General features: G+C 41.2%; 1 protein-coding gene across 1 annotated transcript in view; it reads left to right on the forward strand.

Moving 5' to 3' along the window:
• Nucleotides 1-18,562, forward strand: part of LOC120564959 (cAMP-specific 3',5'-cyclic phosphodiesterase 4D-like) — a 108,884-nt gene that overhangs the window by 27,668 nt on the left and 62,654 nt on the right. The gene's annotated exons all lie outside the window — the stretch shown is intronic.

An 18,562-nucleotide genomic window follows, 5' to 3' on the forward strand; every position in this document is an offset into this window, starting at 1 on the left:
TCTACTCATTTCCCATGCACACCAGTTGCCTATGGCAGAAAGAGGTGAGGCGTTATTTGGGAACTGCTGTTGTTACCTGCTTGATAAACTTGTTTGTTGATTTTATGGATGTGATGCTTTATAAGCTTTTATGCCCTGTTATACTTTAATAAAATACTTACAGGCCCAAAGTGGAATTCTTCCCAATCAGCCTGTGATAAATAATTATGAATTTCATTAATGCCAAATAAACAGGAAATGAAAAAACAATCAGTCCACAGACACTAGCTGTAATGTAAATAATGTCTTTTATTATCTCTCCAGTGGCATCCCACTCACAAGAGAGAAAGTGAATTGTATTAAAATGGCACAAGCAGGCGGTTCAATCTTGTCATCAGGCAGCACTGTCGCCTCGCAACAAAGGTCACTGTGAAGTCTGCATGCTCCTCTTGGTCAATTCTATACCAAAGGACACATATGTTTGGTTTTAGGAATAGTCCTGTCTTCACCTTCAAACTGGAGCTGCTCTCCATGCACTGTACTGTTGCATTCACTGCTTGTGTATTGGGCACAGGGTGATTGGAGGAAAGGTAAGCCTCTAATCTCAACCAAGCTCATTGTTATTATTTGGAAAAGTCCAAAGGCTGTGCTTTCCCCTTTTATCTGCAGTAGTGTGGGTTCTGGTGTAACTTGCCATGTATTTTTGAGGAGCAAGCAATCATAACAGCAAATATGGTTTCTGATGCATCTGGCAGCAACACAGAAATAGCTTGGTGATGGAGCACTACAAGAGATAAGTAAAGCACTTCTTGTCCATATATATATTCAATGCCGGCTGATTCAGTCAAGGTACAACAGATCAGAGAAATGAAGGCAGTTGCTTGTGATAAACCTTGATGAATTCCAAAAAATAGTAGACTCATTGGATGGAATAGAAATTTGTATTCCAATCCTTGCACTGACCTCACTGTAGAGGCTGAAGCATGAGTACTGTTTCACTTGTTTTACTGCTTCTTTAAGTGGTAGGATAGAAGGAAATTACACTTTGCCAATGTTAATGTTTTTATCTTGTTGAACTACAGAGAGCTGTCAGATGGTTCACACCTATGCCAACACCCAGCAGTTCCCAAACTCATCACTACCAACAAAATTTTATTATCTTGCAATGATCACTCCATAATTTCAGATCAGGTCTCTGTATCTGTTTGTTTTGTAGCTGTGGCTGCATACTGTATATCCTTTACACTCCCATATATACAGGGAGTAACAATAACGGCAAAAGTATTGTATACTTTCAAGATCATTCATATATCACCATGTTCTCTAACAACAGACAGTATTCCTTTAGCCCAATACTGTAAATGACAAAACAAATACAAATAACTATAATAGCACAGTGCAGTAAATATTGGTACAGTTAAAAACAGAACTTTGTAAAATGTGTATTTGTTACGGTGCAGAATAGAGGTCAATGCAAATCAAAACATTTGAACATGATTTGATATGGACCCATGGAAAACCTACTGTACATGAACCCAAAAAAAGACCAAAGGATGATCTCGATCCAAAATAGACGTAGAAGTAGAGACAGAACACAAACACTGGCGAAAGTATGATGCGTCACCAATTGACAGCCAGCGAGACCAACCAAGAGTTATCTCAAGACACTTTACAGATAGAGTAGTCACAATAAAGATAATGGAACTGTGACTAGAAATAGTAGTTGTAGTAGTTCAAGGCGTAGCAGGGAACTGCAGGGCATAGCAGGATGTAGCAGGGCACTGCAGGGCATAGCAGGACTTAGCAGGGCATAGCAGGACGTAGCAGGGCGCTGCAGGGCGCGGAGCAGGACCACGGCGACAGATGCAACCATGATTTAGGTGCCACCCTAATCCAAGGAAAACTGCTGGGCAAAAAAAACATAAGGACTCCGGGGAATAAGCTCCCCAGAGCTAAGTTAGTAACAAGCATTTCTGGGACATGTATGTGCACAGATGGAAAGAGAGAGAAGAGAGGAGCTCAGTGTGTCAAAGAAAGTCCCCCGGAAGTCTAAAACTATAGCAGCATAATTAAGAGGTGGTGCAAGGCAAACCTGAGCCAGTTCTACAGTATAAGGGTTGGTAGATGAATCTGACGATTATGAAGAGAAGCAGAGAAGAGAAGGGGTGCTGTGTCTTCAGATATACACCCTCCCCTGCCGGTCTAGGCGAATGCTGCAACTCCTCACTCCCTAACTATAAGCTTTATCAAAAAGAAGAGTTTTAAGTTTACTCTTAAATGTGGTGACTGTGTCTGCCTCCCGAACCCAGACTGGGAGCTGGTTCCACAGGAGAGTAGCCTGATAGCTGAAGGCTCTGGCTCCCATTCTACTTTTAGAAACTATAGGAACCACAAGTAACTCTGCATTCTGGGAGTGCATTACATACAACATAACATTTTCATAAAATATTGTGGCAAAACAATCTTACAAAATTATTGTTGTAATTCATTAAATAGATATCAGAAATAATTTGTTTTCCTGATGTTTCAAGACCGAGCAGGTGGCAGCTGTGGACAGCTACAAAAGGTGCATTTACTTTAATTTGGGGGGCTCATTTACATAATGGCAAAACAATTAATGATAAAACATTTGTTGGGTGCCTACAAACAGTCCAATATACAGCATCATCTGGTACTGAAAGCCATCAGCAATTTGTTCAAATGCAGCTATTTTGGAGATACTTGCCACTTAACCTGCTGATTGCTTGTTGGCAACAGCTTAGTCACCTTCACCTCTCCCCCCTCCTCTCCACCTCACACAGAAACAATACATCTGTAATATCTGTAATTGTTTTAGTTTGATTGGTAATATGAGAAGCTAATACAACCGATCCATTCCAGGAGCAGCAGGAGGCAGCAGGCATAATGACTCAGATTCATCACATCGATGCAGATCTGTTGGTGTGCTGAGTCAAGGGGTATCTCTGTGCAAAATGAATCCCATTCTGTGCTTGTGTCTAAGTAATAGACACAAGCACAGAATGGGATTCATTTTCCTGTTAAAGCAGGAAGGCCTTAGCCTGGCTCCGCCCTCCTACGTACTTCTGAGAGTCTGGTAGGACCAGGCTAGGAAGGCCTGGCCATCTTGCAGGGAAACCGTTGTCTCCCTGTCAGCATGTTAATCACAATCATATCATTGCCAAATTAACTGGAATACATCATTTGAATTGTCCGAAACAAAAGAGATCATGGTGGAGACATCTCAAATCTTATTGTCTTGGTTTTCTTGTTCTCTTTTAAAACACGATATTTACCGCCAAGGAGGTTATGTTTTCAGTTTGGTTTGTCCGTTTGTTTGCTTGTTGGTTTGTTTCTCTGTCAGCAGGAATACAGAAAAAACGACTTACTCATAGGACTTGGTGGAAGGGTGTAGCATGGGCAGAGGAAGAACCCATAACATTTCGGAGAGGATCCGATTCATGGTGCAGATACGCAAAACAATTTTCACTTTTGTTAACATTGTGAGATTGGGCATTTGTACTGCATTCATGTGGTTTCGAAATAATCAGAAAAAATAGTTCACGGCTGGGAAAATTCAAACTGCATTATCATTGTGAAATAGGGCATGCCTTGGCGGAGGTCTGCGCTCTCAGAGTGCCCTTCTAGTTTGATATGAAATAGGTAAATTAGAATCAGAGTCAGAATATTTAATAGTTTTGTTATTTGTTAATTGTGTCAAACAATGCAAGTCTAATGGCAGGCAGTCTTTTTGGAATCAAGGGGCCATGAATCCGTCCTAGTGAAATTGTTATTTGTGACTTTGTGTTAAGTCTAAATAGAAAGAAGACAAAGACAAAAACTGAATCTTATTTGAGGTTTGATTGTGCTTAAATAAGAAATAGAATGAGGTTTGAACCATTTATCATGCGGCTATCATACGTGTTATAAGGCTGTCCAGTGCCACTTAGTGACTCATAATGTTAGTTTTAAAATGCTTAATGTAGCACAACTAAGGGCTATGTTACAGTACTTATATGTTATTTATGTATTACATAATGTCTGTGTTGTTTTCACTGATTCACTTCACAGTAGGTTTGTGATGTTTGCGTTGCACTAACAGCAATCAAACTGACATCCTTTGCCTCAAGATATTGTTATAATTTGTGTTTTCATTTATTCCTAACAGAATTAAAGCTGCATTAGGCAATATTTGTATGTTAAAATACACCCACCTTAATAGCCCGAATCACAAACTGGTGCTGTAAAGAGAAGGCAGGGTCATGTCCCCTTCTAAGATGCTGGTGATCTGATCTAATGAGATTGTGGTCTAACATATGAAGACCATTAAAATATACTTTAAAGCTTAACAGCTGAATACACATATATAAATGTACTCACTATAGATCGTGTTAACTAGGTATGGAGTACAAACCGCATACACAGCAGGCAGGAAGTACAACATATATTATTGCAACCTGTCCCCCAATCAGCTAATCAGAGAAAGCTGGAGTCACCAAAGATGGCTGAGCTTGAGGGCTGCTTCTTGTTTTTATCCACCATCTGCGACCTTGCTTGCCACTACAAGAAAGAAATGTTGGCCTTTACTCAGACAGCTCTATATGATTTCTGGGAAAAAATGTTTTTCGGACTTAAAACTAAAGTACACGACCACAGACCACATTTATCTTCTGAGTTGAATGCAAGGCTTTTCAGAAGATACCTTTTTAGTTCTTATGATTTAGGTGAGGATTTGTGACTCTTATCTAATCTTTCTAATCTTTCTTTTGCATTGATAAGCTTATTTTGCTGTTGTGTATGCTAGCAATCTTACACATGTGATTTAAAGTTGTACATTTTTAAATTTCCTCACCATCAAGTATTGCATTAAATTGTGCAGTTACTGTAAGGGCTCTTCATTTGATTCAGCTGAACTTGAGAGTCAGAGTCACTGGCTTTGAAACAAACCGCATACATTTTTCAAGAGAGCTCAGGTATATGGCTCCATTTTCTAACCCTTTGGATAATGGCTGTTTGTGTCTCATGGGATTTTTCAGTTTTAGACCTCTTGAGGGAAGTCTCTCACTTTTCCTTTCTCTTATTTACACTTTCAGATTTTCAGGTGCCACACAGCACACATTCACACACACACACACACACACACACACACACACACACACACACACACACACACACACACACACACACACACACACACACACACACACACACACACACACACACGACTGAATCCCCATGACAGACCAAGACTTCCAGATATCAAGCTTACACCATTAACACTGAGCCAGGAAGGACATCTACACGGTACGATTCTTAGTGAACTCCTGATACTTGTTCAAAACACAAAGCCTGAAAAACACTGAATACATTCCATTTTGCCATGTCGGCATGCAGCATGTTAAGTAGTGGCAAAGGCGTGGAAAACGCTTAATTTCAAGTGCCAACAGATGGTATGTTGTATCCATAGCTGAATATCTATCACATGATATGCAAATAGTGGCAGGTGGTGTGGCAGAAGCTGTGGTTGTGGCTGTGGCCTTGTTAACGACGAGTTGTACTGAAGAGTTCTTGAAATGTAAAATATCAGGTGGGGCATCAGCTGCAGTACCATTGATTTATTACTAAATAGTTTTTAATTGCATTGGTGGTCACCAGCTCTCTGAATTATCATCAATAACTGTAAACTGTTTCCTTGTTCTGTATCTGTATTGCTCTGTATTTCCTGGGTAGTGATGAACAATGCAAAAACATTACATGAGTGTTGTCCATTTTGGCTGGATTTTCAACATCTAATAATAATAATACATAGTGTGCCTTAGGGCTGCACGATTATGGCCAAATCGATAATCACGATTATTTTGATCAATATTGAGATCACGATTATTCATTGATTTTAGGGACAAAATATTTTAATTGCATTTTTACATATAAATAAACCGAGCACTGCTTTCCATCCATTTTGAGCTACAATCCTGCTAATGTACAAATATTTTGCATCAAATTAAGACTGGTGCTTATTTACAGTGCATCTCCTAGAAGCAACATATAAATAAAAATTGACCAAAACTCTACCCAAAATTAAATCAACAGAGCTCTGCTTTCACTTTCATGTTGTGACTTAAAATATAGTTAAAACAAGGTTACGCTTCTACTCTGGACTGCAGCTGCAACAGTCAGGAAAGTTTTTCACAGGCTGCTGCTGCAGGGTGCGCGCAAGACAGCTCACCAAAAGTGAGTGTTGGTATAGATAGACAAAACAATGTTATATTTTTTCCTTTCTCCATTATTGTTGTTCATTTGCAGTAGGCCTACATGGCATTTTGGTTTCTTGATTCAGGCCAGCAGGTGCCATTTTGTATGTTGAATTTAATTTAGAGGGAAAACCCTGTATGGCACAAACAGACACATCACTGGGTGGGTTTTACATCTCAGAAAGAGATGTATGATTATCTCCACCCGTCAAAGGGTGATCAGGGTGTGAATACAGAGCTCTGTCTGTTTCAGTTATTGGAACTCAGCCCTTCCACGTAAATCATTATTCAGCAGGAATGTTATTTGAGTTTGAGCATTCAAGACAGACAAAGATCTGTATTATTGCCCTGAACCCTCTCATCACCTGTCTACTCAATATGAATGCATAAGGGTTTGACATGGTAATATGAGGAATGAATGAGACAGCACTTTGTATATATATGGATATGTTTCTTGCAACAGAATCATTATTTCTCCAATGAAGCCAAGCTCATATGTATTTCATTCGTAATTGAATACATCTTGAGTGTCTATTGTTTGCTTCTTTTTATTAGTAAATTTTGTGAATGCAGTATGTTTCGTGAACTGGATTAATTGCATTTCATCACAAGCATCTTTTGGCGACTTTAATTTCATGTTAAATTAAAGTTTTAGTAATTTTTCACTTCAAATTAAAACTTACTCCATTGGAAAAATGACTACTCCCCTCTTAGAAGAAAACAATGTATCAGTTGGAAAGTGAAATGAAGGAAAGTCTTTCTACCAATACAACACCTTTCACTGCAATGTTTTCAGTGCCTCTGTAATGGCTTGAAAATAGAATGCAAATAGTGTGCTAATGAACATGTTTTGTACCAATTAACAAATTAGATTACTATCGAATCCTTTTCCTGGTAGTTACAGATGTCAAGTGAAGAAAAGTAGCACAAGCCTCCAAATGTCATGGTATTTCTTTACTTTCAGTGGATCGAAATCGGCGATGGAATACAAATTGTTGTGTGTTGACCTTTTGGTGACGGTAAGCTTTATAGTCTCACCCAGGGTCTTCATCCAGAATGGGGGAAAAAAAGTGTGACCTTCTGGTTGAAACATTATCAATGAACCACCACCCTTGGGACTGTCAAAAGGGTTGCTAATCCATCAGTTCCCCGTTGTTTTGGATTAGCTCTTCTTCCCTGCAGCATCTTGTGAATGGATGCTTAACCTTTTACTGCAGTTTATTTTACGTGATTAATACTACAGAAAGCATACAATACTGAGTGTTGGCACTGAAAATATAATAAATGGCGAAATTTGATGGATGAAAAATATTGCATATGCTAAGACAATGAGTTATCCATCCATCCATCCATCTTCGTCCGCTTATCTGGTGTCGGGTCGTGGGGGGAGCAGCTCCAGCAGGGGACCCCAAACTTCCCTTTCCTGAGCCACATTAACCAGCTCTGACTGGGGGATCCCGAGGCGTTCCCAGGCCAGGTTGGAGATATAGTCCCTCCACCTAGTCCTGGGTCTTCCCCGAGGCCTCCTCCCAGCTGGACGTGCCTGAACACCTCCCTAGGGAGGCGCCCAGGGGGCATCCTTACCAGATGCCCGAACCACCTCAGAGTAGAGCCGAACCAGCGGCTCCGAGCTCCTCATGAATGACTATGAATGACCTATCTCTAAGGGAGACGCCAGCCACTCTCCTGAGGAAACCCATTTCGGCCGCTTGTACCCTGGATCTCGTTCTTTCGGTCATGACCCAGCCTTCATGACCATAGGTGAGGGTAGGAATGAAAACTGACCGGTAGATCGAGAGCTTTGCCTTCTGGCTCAGCTCTCTTTTCGTCACAACGGTGCGATAAATTGAATGTAATACCGCACCGGCTGCGCCGATTCTCTGACCAGTCTCCCGCTCCATTATCCCCTCACTCACGAACAAGACCCCAAGGTACTTGAACTCCTTCACTTGGGGTAAGGACTCATTCCCTACCTGGAGGAGGCACTCCATCGGTTTCCTGCTGAGAACAATGGCCTCAGATTTAGAGGTGCTGATCCTCATCCCAGCCGCTTCACACTCGGCGGCGAACCGATCCAGTGAGTGCTGAAGGTCACAGGCCGATGATGCCATCAGGACCACATCATCTGCAAAGAGCAGCGATGAGATCCCCAGCCCACCGAACTGCAACCCCTCCCCACCCCGACTACGCCTTGATATCCTGTCCATAAATATTACAAACAGGATTGGTGACAAAGCGCAGCCCTCAACTGAAACGAGTCCGATTTACTGCCGAGAACCTGGACACAGCTCTCACTTTGGTCGTACAGAGATTGGATGGCCCTGAGAAGAGACCCCCTCACCCCATACTCCCGCAGCACCTCCCACAGTATCTCCCGGGGGACCCGGTCATACGCCTTCTCCAAATCCACGAAACACACGTAGACCGGATGGGCATACTCCCAGGCTCCCTCCAGGATCCTTGCAAGAGTGAAGATCTGGTCCATTGTTCCACGACCAGGACGGAATCCACATTGTTCCTCTTCAATCTGAGGTTCGACTATCGGCCAAACCCTCCTTTCCAGCACCTTGGAGTAGACTTTACCAGGGAGGCTGAGAAGTGTGATGCCCCTGTAATTAGCACACACCCTCTGGTCCCCCTTTTTGAAAAGGGCAACCACCACCCCGGTCTGCCATTCCTTTGGCAATGTCCCAGACTTCCACGCAATGTTGAAGAGGCCATGTCAACCAAGACAGCCCCTCCACACCCAGAGCCTTGAGCATTTCTGGACGGATCTCATCAATCCCTGGGGCTTTGCCACTGTGGAGTTGTTTGACTACATCAGTGACTTCCGCCTGGGAAAACAATCCCCCATCATCCTCCAGCTCTGCCTCTAACATAGAGGGCGTATTAGTCGGATTCAGGAGTTCCTCAAATGAGTTAGATAAACAATATGCCACCACAGCACACTCAAAGGATGCTGCTTCAGTAATTTATTCAGCAATGTTTTGATTTCCTTTGTTGTTGGATACTGGCAGCTCCAGTGGGTTGCATACCTTGTTTTCTAATTCACTTTCTGTTTACAACGGGCCGATTGCTTGGCCTGTGGTATTGCTGCTTGTAGAATTCTTCAAAACCAAATTGTACCCCAAAATTAATAATCAACTCCAATGTATAGCCTACTACGGACTTGCAGTGTAGGTGACGTCTACAAGACATTGTACTTCTATATTTACCTGACAGAGAATGTTGTGGATTCAGAATTTAATCAGAAAATATCACAATGAAAATGTGGAGTAATCAGACATTAGCCTCATGGACTTATGACAGTGCCCTACCCAACTGACCCGTTATGAGAGCTAATCATCACCTATCTGCGTTAGCGTGCGCAGAGAGAGAGAGAGAGAGAGAGAGAGAGGTCTTGTGTCGTATGTTCGATAACGAATTTAACACTTCAGAAGAAGTGTTGTAAAGCGTGTTCTATGTAGCTGCATGTGGCGTCTGCATGTGAGGTGCAGGTTACCTTCCCCCCAAACACGGACACACATACATACATACAGATACATCTCGCTTTATAAGATAGATATCTGCTATGATGCAATCGCTTGAAAACTTTCCCAGATAACTTGAAGGTTGACAACCTGTCAGGCTGTTCTTAGTGCTGTTGATGAGCAAACATGAAGTGTAAATGAAGTGCAGTGTAATAGGATGGTAACAGAAGGTGATTGGACGTGTTTAAATGAACACTCAGTTTTAGTAACACATTCTGGTGCTACTTTTCTCACCATCCCATGTTGAAACATTCCACCTCCTGTCAGTGAAGAACATATGCGGTTTCTACACAGAAGTGGTCTCAATGCTGATAGAACTACTGCAACTATAACATCAGTCATCTGAATTGAAGTTAAAAGAAATAATGACTAACAGTGGCTTTATCTTAACAAAGCCAAATATAACATGCTTAACATTTGACCAGGGGCCTGTTGCACAAAGCCAAGATAACGGATTAAGCCGGGATATTCAGGTTATCCTGGATGAATTTAGCTTTGACTTGGTTGCACAAAAGCAGGTTGAATTAAACCCAGCCAAGTAACCATGGCGATTTATTCTTTGCAGCTAGCCTGGTCCAGAGCAGGCTAACAGGCAGGCTAAGATTAATCCTGGAGTCTTATGTGTTAAATCAGCTGCCGCTCTCATCTGAAAGTTATTCCGTTGTCTTCTGAATGTGTTCTGCTTCATTTTATTAACATGCATTACTTGTCACTATTGCTGTCAGGAGTTTGATTTAAAGCGCCCATATTATGCTCATTTTCAGGTTCATAACTGTATTTTAAGGTTTTACCAGAATAGGTTTACATGGTTTAATTTTCAAAAAACACCATATTGTTGTTGTACTGCACAGCTCTCTCTCACTGCTGCAGATCCTCTTTTCACCTGGTTTCTGTTTTAGCTACAGAGTGAGACCTCTTTTCATCTTCTTCTTCTGTACTATCTTTGATTGCACTCGGTTTATGCGCGTAGCTCAGATGTAGAGCATGTCAGCTAGCTAACTCTAGAGACAGTAAAAGAAAGCCTGTTTCTCCAACTTTGGTCAGTTACAAGGCAGGATTAGCTGGGAGACTTCTAAATGAGGGTGCACATGTAAGTTCCTTTTGTAGATTATGGTGAACTTGTGTGTGTTGTAGCAGTGCTTCCTTTCGTATAGAACGACGTAGCGTTACGCGTTAGCGTTAGCCGGTTAAGCCGGCTAGCATTAGCCGGTTAACGCTAACGCTTACGAGCTAACGGTTGTGGTTAGCCAGCTCATTTCGGACTGTGACGTCACAGTCCGAGGCCGATTTTGAACAGCTCACTAGGAGACTGAAAGCAGGACACATTCAGAAACCGTATCTCACTCAAAACAGCATGGATGGATTTTTTTCAAAGTTTGTTTGTGTGTGGAAGCACCAGAGACACAAAAGAACACCCCAAATCCCAGAAAAAGTGTTTTTTTCATAATATGGGCACTTTAAATCCTACTACTGCAGTTGTTGAGATGGTAATGGTAAAAAGTGGGACGATACGGAGGAAATGGGCTTTTCCTCCGCTGCTGTCCCCGTGAAATGTGCCCCCGCCCGTGCAACGCGGGGAGGCGGGGGGAGGCAGGGGGATCCTCCCACACCGTGCAGCGGACTCTAAAAGCGGACTTTTAGCATCAATAACGACGACAATGGCACCTGATCAAACGTCCTTTTTTTACCAAATGGGAGTGAGAATGTGTTGGAATGCCACAAAGCTTCTTAATCATTTTATTTTGTGGCTGTCACATGTCATCTTGGGAGTGAGAAAAAAAAACATGAATAATAACAGGCTACATTGTTTTACAGATATGCTTACAGCGTGTATTGAAGTCACTTCTTTTTCTAGTTTTTGTCCAGTCATGCTTGTTCTGTATGAACATTAATTGTAGAAAGATATTTAGAATTAGACATAGCTTATGGAGATTTGTGCATATGGTTGTAAAACATATTCTCGCATTATGAATAAGCTTTGAAATTAAGCCTCGTCCTGATAAATTTCCCAGGAACAAGAATTCCCTCTGCTCACTTTTAAGGCGAAGTAGACTAAATAATAATACATTTTATTTATATAGTGCTTTACAGACTACTCAAAGACACTTTACACTAAAACCAGCACATTTAGCGCATAAAAACAGATATAGCAATAAAACCAACACATAAAACAAGCATATTAAAGCAATTAAAACGTGGAGTGACTAAGTAGATTTTTTTTTAAATCCATACGTATTCAGTCGGTCCACTATTGTCTGTGGGGCTTTTTTTTCCGTGTGATAACAGCCGTATTTCCCTTTTTGCATATTATATGTTTCATCTCCTCGTAAATTTCCATTAAAAGCTGCTGCTCAGCGGGTGAAACATTTGCTGCACACGTCTTTTCCATTTCTGCATCAGTAAATCTGTGATCGATACCGTGGTCTATTTAAGAAAGCCGTGAATGTGCACTTATCCCAGCTATCTACTCCTGGCTTGACATAGCTTCTCCTTCTGATCCTGGCTCGGCAAACGTGCAACCGATTAAGCCGCGATCACACTAAGTCAAGCTGCGCGTTTTCATTTATCCTGGATTTCTTTATTCTACTTTTGTGCAACAGGCCCCTGGTTATGAGGTGTATAGTCTGGATTGACGACCGTTCATTTGCTGGATAATCGCCGGATGTTCCGCTGGATGTCCCTCGCCTTGCAAAACTCTGTTCGTTTCGGAAAACAACAACAAACTTCGAGCTACAGTAGCAAACTACATGCTGAAAATGGCAAGTTTTAAAGATAATGTGGATTGTGCAACAAGGCAGGCCTGCTTGGTTCTTTCTGGCAATGGTTGTAAAGATTAACAAATAATATGTTTACAGCATTTACTATCTAAGAGGGACGTTTTGCGACCGATTGGCGGGGATTTTCTATGAGCAAAATACACACGGCGATACACTGATAAGAGCACATTATGTTTAACCATGTATCCAGCTAATTTATATAGCTCATGTTACTGTATTGTGTGAACAGTTTTGCAGAGCCACTGTCTTTGCTACTGCGGAGCTTTGTGCCGCCCAAGACGACTGTGATTGGTTTAAAGAAATGCAAACAACCCAGAGCATTTTTTTTCCTATCTAGTAATGTATGTGTAGAGGGGCCAGACCTTACTCCGCAGCACTGTGGAGATAGGTCTGGCAATGCAAGAGTACGAGGTGTTGGATAGTGCATTCATTCTCTTCTTTTTTGTTATTTAATCCGTCTACAATAAATGTATGTCAATGATAAATTACAGTCTTTTACTATTGTGATTTAAGGCTACCTTTTCACAAGGATTTTTTTTACCCACATTTAAAAAGAACCTTACATGCTAAATGACTATATACGCTCAATCAAGGCCTACAAAAAAGCAGGACAAGATAAAAGACATCCCTGTGCCAAGCTGAGGGAAGAGATAATCAAAGCGTTGTGAACCTTATTGATAAAGAGGTTTCCAGTGCAGGCCTTTTGGAGCTCTGCCATTTTTTTCTCAACAGGAGACGTGTTTTTGTGGAGCCCTGTGTTGCTGGGCAGTGGAGTGGAGTGAAGCTGCAAAACTGCCTGAGCGCTTTGGAGATGCTAGTAGTGGGAAGTCAATCTCCTATCACTGATTCACAGATGGATATCTTGACTGCTGTGAAAAACAGGAGCAGCAATGTGAATTTGTGTTTTAAGAGATAGATAAAGGGAAAGACACAAACCGATTATTTTACCAAGGCAATACAACATCACATTTACTAGTTGTATAGCTTTGCAGAAAAAAAACAATAATTACACACTTAGGGCTGCCTTTTGTAGAGCAGAACTGCTGAGAGGCTAACCGAGGACAGTGGAGGTTAACATGCGTGTCATTACTTAATTTCTTGCAATAATATTCAGAATTTGACTTGAGTATTATAACTTTTATTACACCTCTTTAACAAGGCATGCTAGAAAATATCACTGTGTTATTGACAGAACAGAAGTATATTGTAGCATTTCATAGTATAGGACAAGACAAAATTATGTTGTATATTTACGCTACTGGTCAAAAGTTTTAGAACACCCCAATTTTTGGGTTTTTTTATTGAAATTTTAGCAGTTCAAGTCCAATGAATAGCTTGAAATGGTACAAAGGTAAGTGGTGAACTGCCTGAGGTTAAAAAAAAGTATTTTACAAAAAGGCCTTTTTCAGGGAACAAGAAATGGGTTAACAACATAACGCTGTTCTGCAGCAATGGAGGTTGATCAAGCTTTGAAAGTTGGTGCTACCAATTCCCACAGGTGTTCCAACTTATTTTACAACCCCCTCTGTTTGTATAACAGTATTGTTGGAACACACCGTACCCTTGTGAGCATTATTTGAACAGTATTGTACTGCAGAAAGTAGTGTGTTGCTATAAAAATGGCGGGAAAAAGGCAATTAACAATGGAAGAGAGACAGACCATCATAACACTTAAGAATGTTGGTCTTTCCTACAGAGAAATTGCGAAGACAGAAACTCTGAGAGGAAGAGGTCTGGCAGACCCAAAGCCACAACAGAATCAGAAGACAAGTTTCTGAGAGTCAACAGCTTGCGTGATAGGCGTCTCACAGGACAACAGCTTCAAGCACAGCTTAATAGTGGTCGTAATAAGCAAGTCTCAGTTTCAACTGTAAAGAGAAGACTTCAAGCTGCAGGTTTGATAGGTCGAGTTGCAGCAAGAAAGCCATTGCTAAGACGTCAGAATAAGAAAAAGAGGCTTGCCTGGGCCAAGAAACATCGTCAATGGACTACTGAAGACTGGAAGAAGGTGTTATGGACTGATGAATCAAAATTTGAAATCTTCGATTCATCACGCAGGATTTTTGTACGTGAAAGGATGGTTCCTCAGTGTGTGACATCAACTGTCAAACATGGAGGAGGAAGCGTGATGGTCTGGGGCTGTTTTGCTGGATCCAGGTTCGGTGATTTGTTCAGAGTGAAAGGCACCCTGAACCAAAACGGCTACCACAGCATTTTGCAGCGCCATGCAGTACCCTCTGGTATGCGCCTAGTTGGTCAGGGGTTCATCCTACAGCAAGATAATGACCCAAAACATAAGTCCAAGCTATGCCAGAACTACCTTAGCAAAAAAGAACAAGACGGTAAGCTTAAAAACATGGAGTGGCCAGCACAGTCACTAGACTTAAACCCCATTGAGCTGGTTTGGGATGAACTGGACAGAAATGTGAAAGCAAAGCCACCTACAAGGTCCACACATTTATGGGAACTTCTGCAACAGAGTTGGGAAGAACTTTCTGAAGAATATTTGATTTCCATTGTAGAAAGAATGCCACGAGTGTGTTCAGCTGTTATATCTGCCAAAGGGGGCTACTTTGATGAGTCAAAAATTTTGAATACATTTTGGTTCATAAATTGATTCCATGATAGAAAAAAAACCTGAAAAATTTGGGGTGTTCTAAAACTTTTGACCGGTAGTGTAGTTGATTTGTTAAAATGACTAGCGGTATGGCGTGAGTACAGCATGCCCCCAGTTGAAATCTCTTGGTTAGAAAAGCATTTTAACTGTTTATGATTTTCATCTTTACTCCAAGAAACTTATTGCGATGCTAAGTTTCACTGAAATATGGTATGTCACGTTACAGTTCCTCCCATGCTAGCTGCTCCCTTATCCTGTCAGGCTCATATGTGGCAAAGGAGTTGTTACCAACCTTAAAACATACAGGTAATTCAAAATGAAGAGTGCTATTGGTTGTTTTTTCGTCAGGAAAAATGCTGCAGTGCCCTTTACACCTGTGCCCAGCCCAGACCCAACGTCATCGGCGGAGGTAACCGCTCCACCACCTGTCTCCCCTGTCCCCGGTAAAATGCCTAATCTTGACCCAACATCTTGGCTTCATCTGACTCCGAACCTGAGCCAGAGTCTAAAGGCACTGACACACCAAACCGATTATCGGCCTTCAGACAATCTGGCGAGGTCAGTGACTCGAGTCTGTTCGGTGTGTTCCGTGCCGTCGTCAGTCGGAGGAGCCATCTGCTTTCATTTGGGCCGATTTGACATGTTGAATCGGAAGGCGGGCAGTCGCACTCAATGGCCAATCTGATTGGTGGAGGGCTAATCCAGAAACGATGAGCGGGACTAACGCCTCTCAAAATCTGACGAAAATCTTTTAAACTTTGTCGATCTGAAATGAAGACAGATTCAGCAACTGCATGGCCTATTTCTCGCTTAAAATGTTTCCAGAAACACGTTTCAGTGAACTATCTTCGTAATGCTCGGTTGTAAAATCCGGGAGCAGCCAGACCCGCGTGACACTTTCATCCAACCAACTGCCGGTTTTCAGTTTTTGGGCGACAATACAGATTAGCGCCGCCTGCTGTTATGGAGACGTATTCCGTCTCGCGCACAACGTACGCTCAAGTCGGCGTCGCTTCAGTGTGTTCCGAGGCACTTTTTTGACTAACTCAGGGAGACTGATCAGTCCAACTGCCTTTTCTGTCGAAGGTTAGCCGTCGGGTTGGTGTGTCAGAGCCTTAACACATACAAAAAGGCAAAAATATATGCCTTTCGCAAAGAATGGCTTGTCCAATTTCCGTGGCTCAGATATTAATATCCAACATTATGCTTTGTGTTTATTGCAAAGAGGGCGACCAAAGCATGGTTGGGAACTTTTGCTGTCGAAACATAGACTTCTTAATTGAAACGTTTAAAAAGCACACTGTTTCCAAAAACACATCCTGTGTCGTGACCACTTAGATTTTTTCATCTGATCAATTATCTTCAGATCTGCAGTGTTTAACTGTGGCTGCAGCCCCAGGTACATGCAAAGTCACCAAGCAAAGCGCCTCAGCCGACATCCTGTTTGAACAACAACATACTGTTTGCCATTGAGGAGCTCCCAGTTGCCTAGGAGATCCAGTAGACCCTGACAGACAGTTGGATCTGATGCTGTGTGATGAAAGCCTGGGCATTCATCATTAGAGCTCTAAACCATAGTTTCACAGAGAAAACTGTAATATAGTCATAGTATGGTAGTGTATTGCACCATATTGGGTATGGACATGTAAAATGATCCAGTGAGTCAGTTGTATTTAATTTTACTTTTTTGCTCAGTAGTCATGAAATTTCATGAACATTTTTGTAATCTTATATCAGTATGTGTTGGCTAAGAAGCTGCCAACAAGGATGCCATTTAATAGGACATATGGATGCATGTCATGTTGTGGACTATTGCGAGATTAGAAGTGCTGTACCTCAGGCATATAGCTCAGATGAGTTACACATGGCTGATAGAAGTTACTGAGAAGGTGTACTATTCAATTAACAATAATAGAAAACAGAAAAGCAGAAAATCCCCATAGTAATGACTGTTTTTGCATGATAAATGACTTACAATTTAATCAGTTAGCAAAATTGTTGTTGAATCATTTTCTCTTTAGTTGACTAACTGATTAATCAAATCATTTAGCACTAGTTGCCCAGTCGACCCTTTATGTTATGTATATCAAACTTTAATTAAAAAAAGGTTTTGGCTATGGACTAAGATTCCTTTTTCCCATGCATGTTGTTTGTACTTTGCATATACATTATCACAAGTGTGATGAATTGTTCCTCTCAACATAAAATAGTTTCCTTGCACTTTCAGTTTGGACACAGATGACTTGGCCTCTTTGGACCTAAATCTCATGTTGCTTTGAAAGTGCAGTCAGACTACTTTTATGAAAGAAGCATAGTATAGTATAATGTCAACTTGTGTGTTTGCCTTCAGTGTAAACTCAACCTTCATTAAGAAATAATGCGATGTGGTAGAAGGATTTTATACAGATCACTGCGCTACTGACACTAAACATATTCAGTGTTTTTTGTTGGTATTTTATTATCTTTAGCATCATAATTGCCTGCCAACACTGAACGCGGACTGCAAAAAAAAGGATGATTGAGTCATTTTGAATAAACGGCAACCTTGAACAGCAACTGTCCTAAATTAATAAATGACTAATCCTTAATTAATGCATTAATCCAAAAATAATGGTGCTAAGATTTAAGGTATGAAAGACGGTTTGAAAAAGAAATAAAGTCTGCAGTGAGGAATAAGTTCTGGCCATATTTCTTTAGAATTCTAAATTAATTTAATGTTCAATGTTAAGATTTTGGTGTTATTGCAGTCAGGCTATCAATTAGAGACCACAACAAGGCTTAGTTGGTGCTCCACAACCAGCTATTAAAGCAAAGATGTCACATTTGAACATATAGACATAGACAGATATCAGTGGGGGGATATGATCTGTAGTCATTCGATCAGCAGGAATGTATATGAAATCCTGGTGAGAGTCTCTACAACATAGGATGCTGGCTTTGATCCCAGCTCTTGGCCTTTTCCAGAGAAAATTGTCCGGAATGAGCCTCTTCATGTTCCTGGCTCTTCTTCCCCCTGGAGCTGGCTGGGACTCTGAGATTCCATCTGGACAAGCTTATCGCCGCTCTGTGCATCTCCCTTCACTCTTTAACCTCCTCTTGGCTGTTTTTCCCTTTTTATATTTTCATTACATGTTAGGCATTTAACAGGCATCTATTTTTAACTAGCCATTTTTAGCAGATTATTCTGAAATGCCTACTGTAGAACAACAACATTATGGAAGAAATTCTGTATTGTACACTTTTCTGTATTATCATTTTTTGAAAGAATAATGTGCTAAGTCTGTTGCTAAACAGTCTGTTTCTTACAGTCAACAAATCCCATTAAAGCCAACAATGAATTGATCCTACAAACAAGCATATATTGTGTAGCCAGAGCCTAACATCACTTATTCCTCTGTGCCAGAGAGCACC

This window comes from Perca fluviatilis, chromosome 9, assembly GCF_010015445.1.
Source record: "Perca fluviatilis chromosome 9, GENO_Pfluv_1.0, whole genome shotgun sequence".
Classification (NCBI taxonomy): Eukaryota; Metazoa; Chordata; class Actinopteri; order Perciformes; family Percidae; genus Perca; species Perca fluviatilis.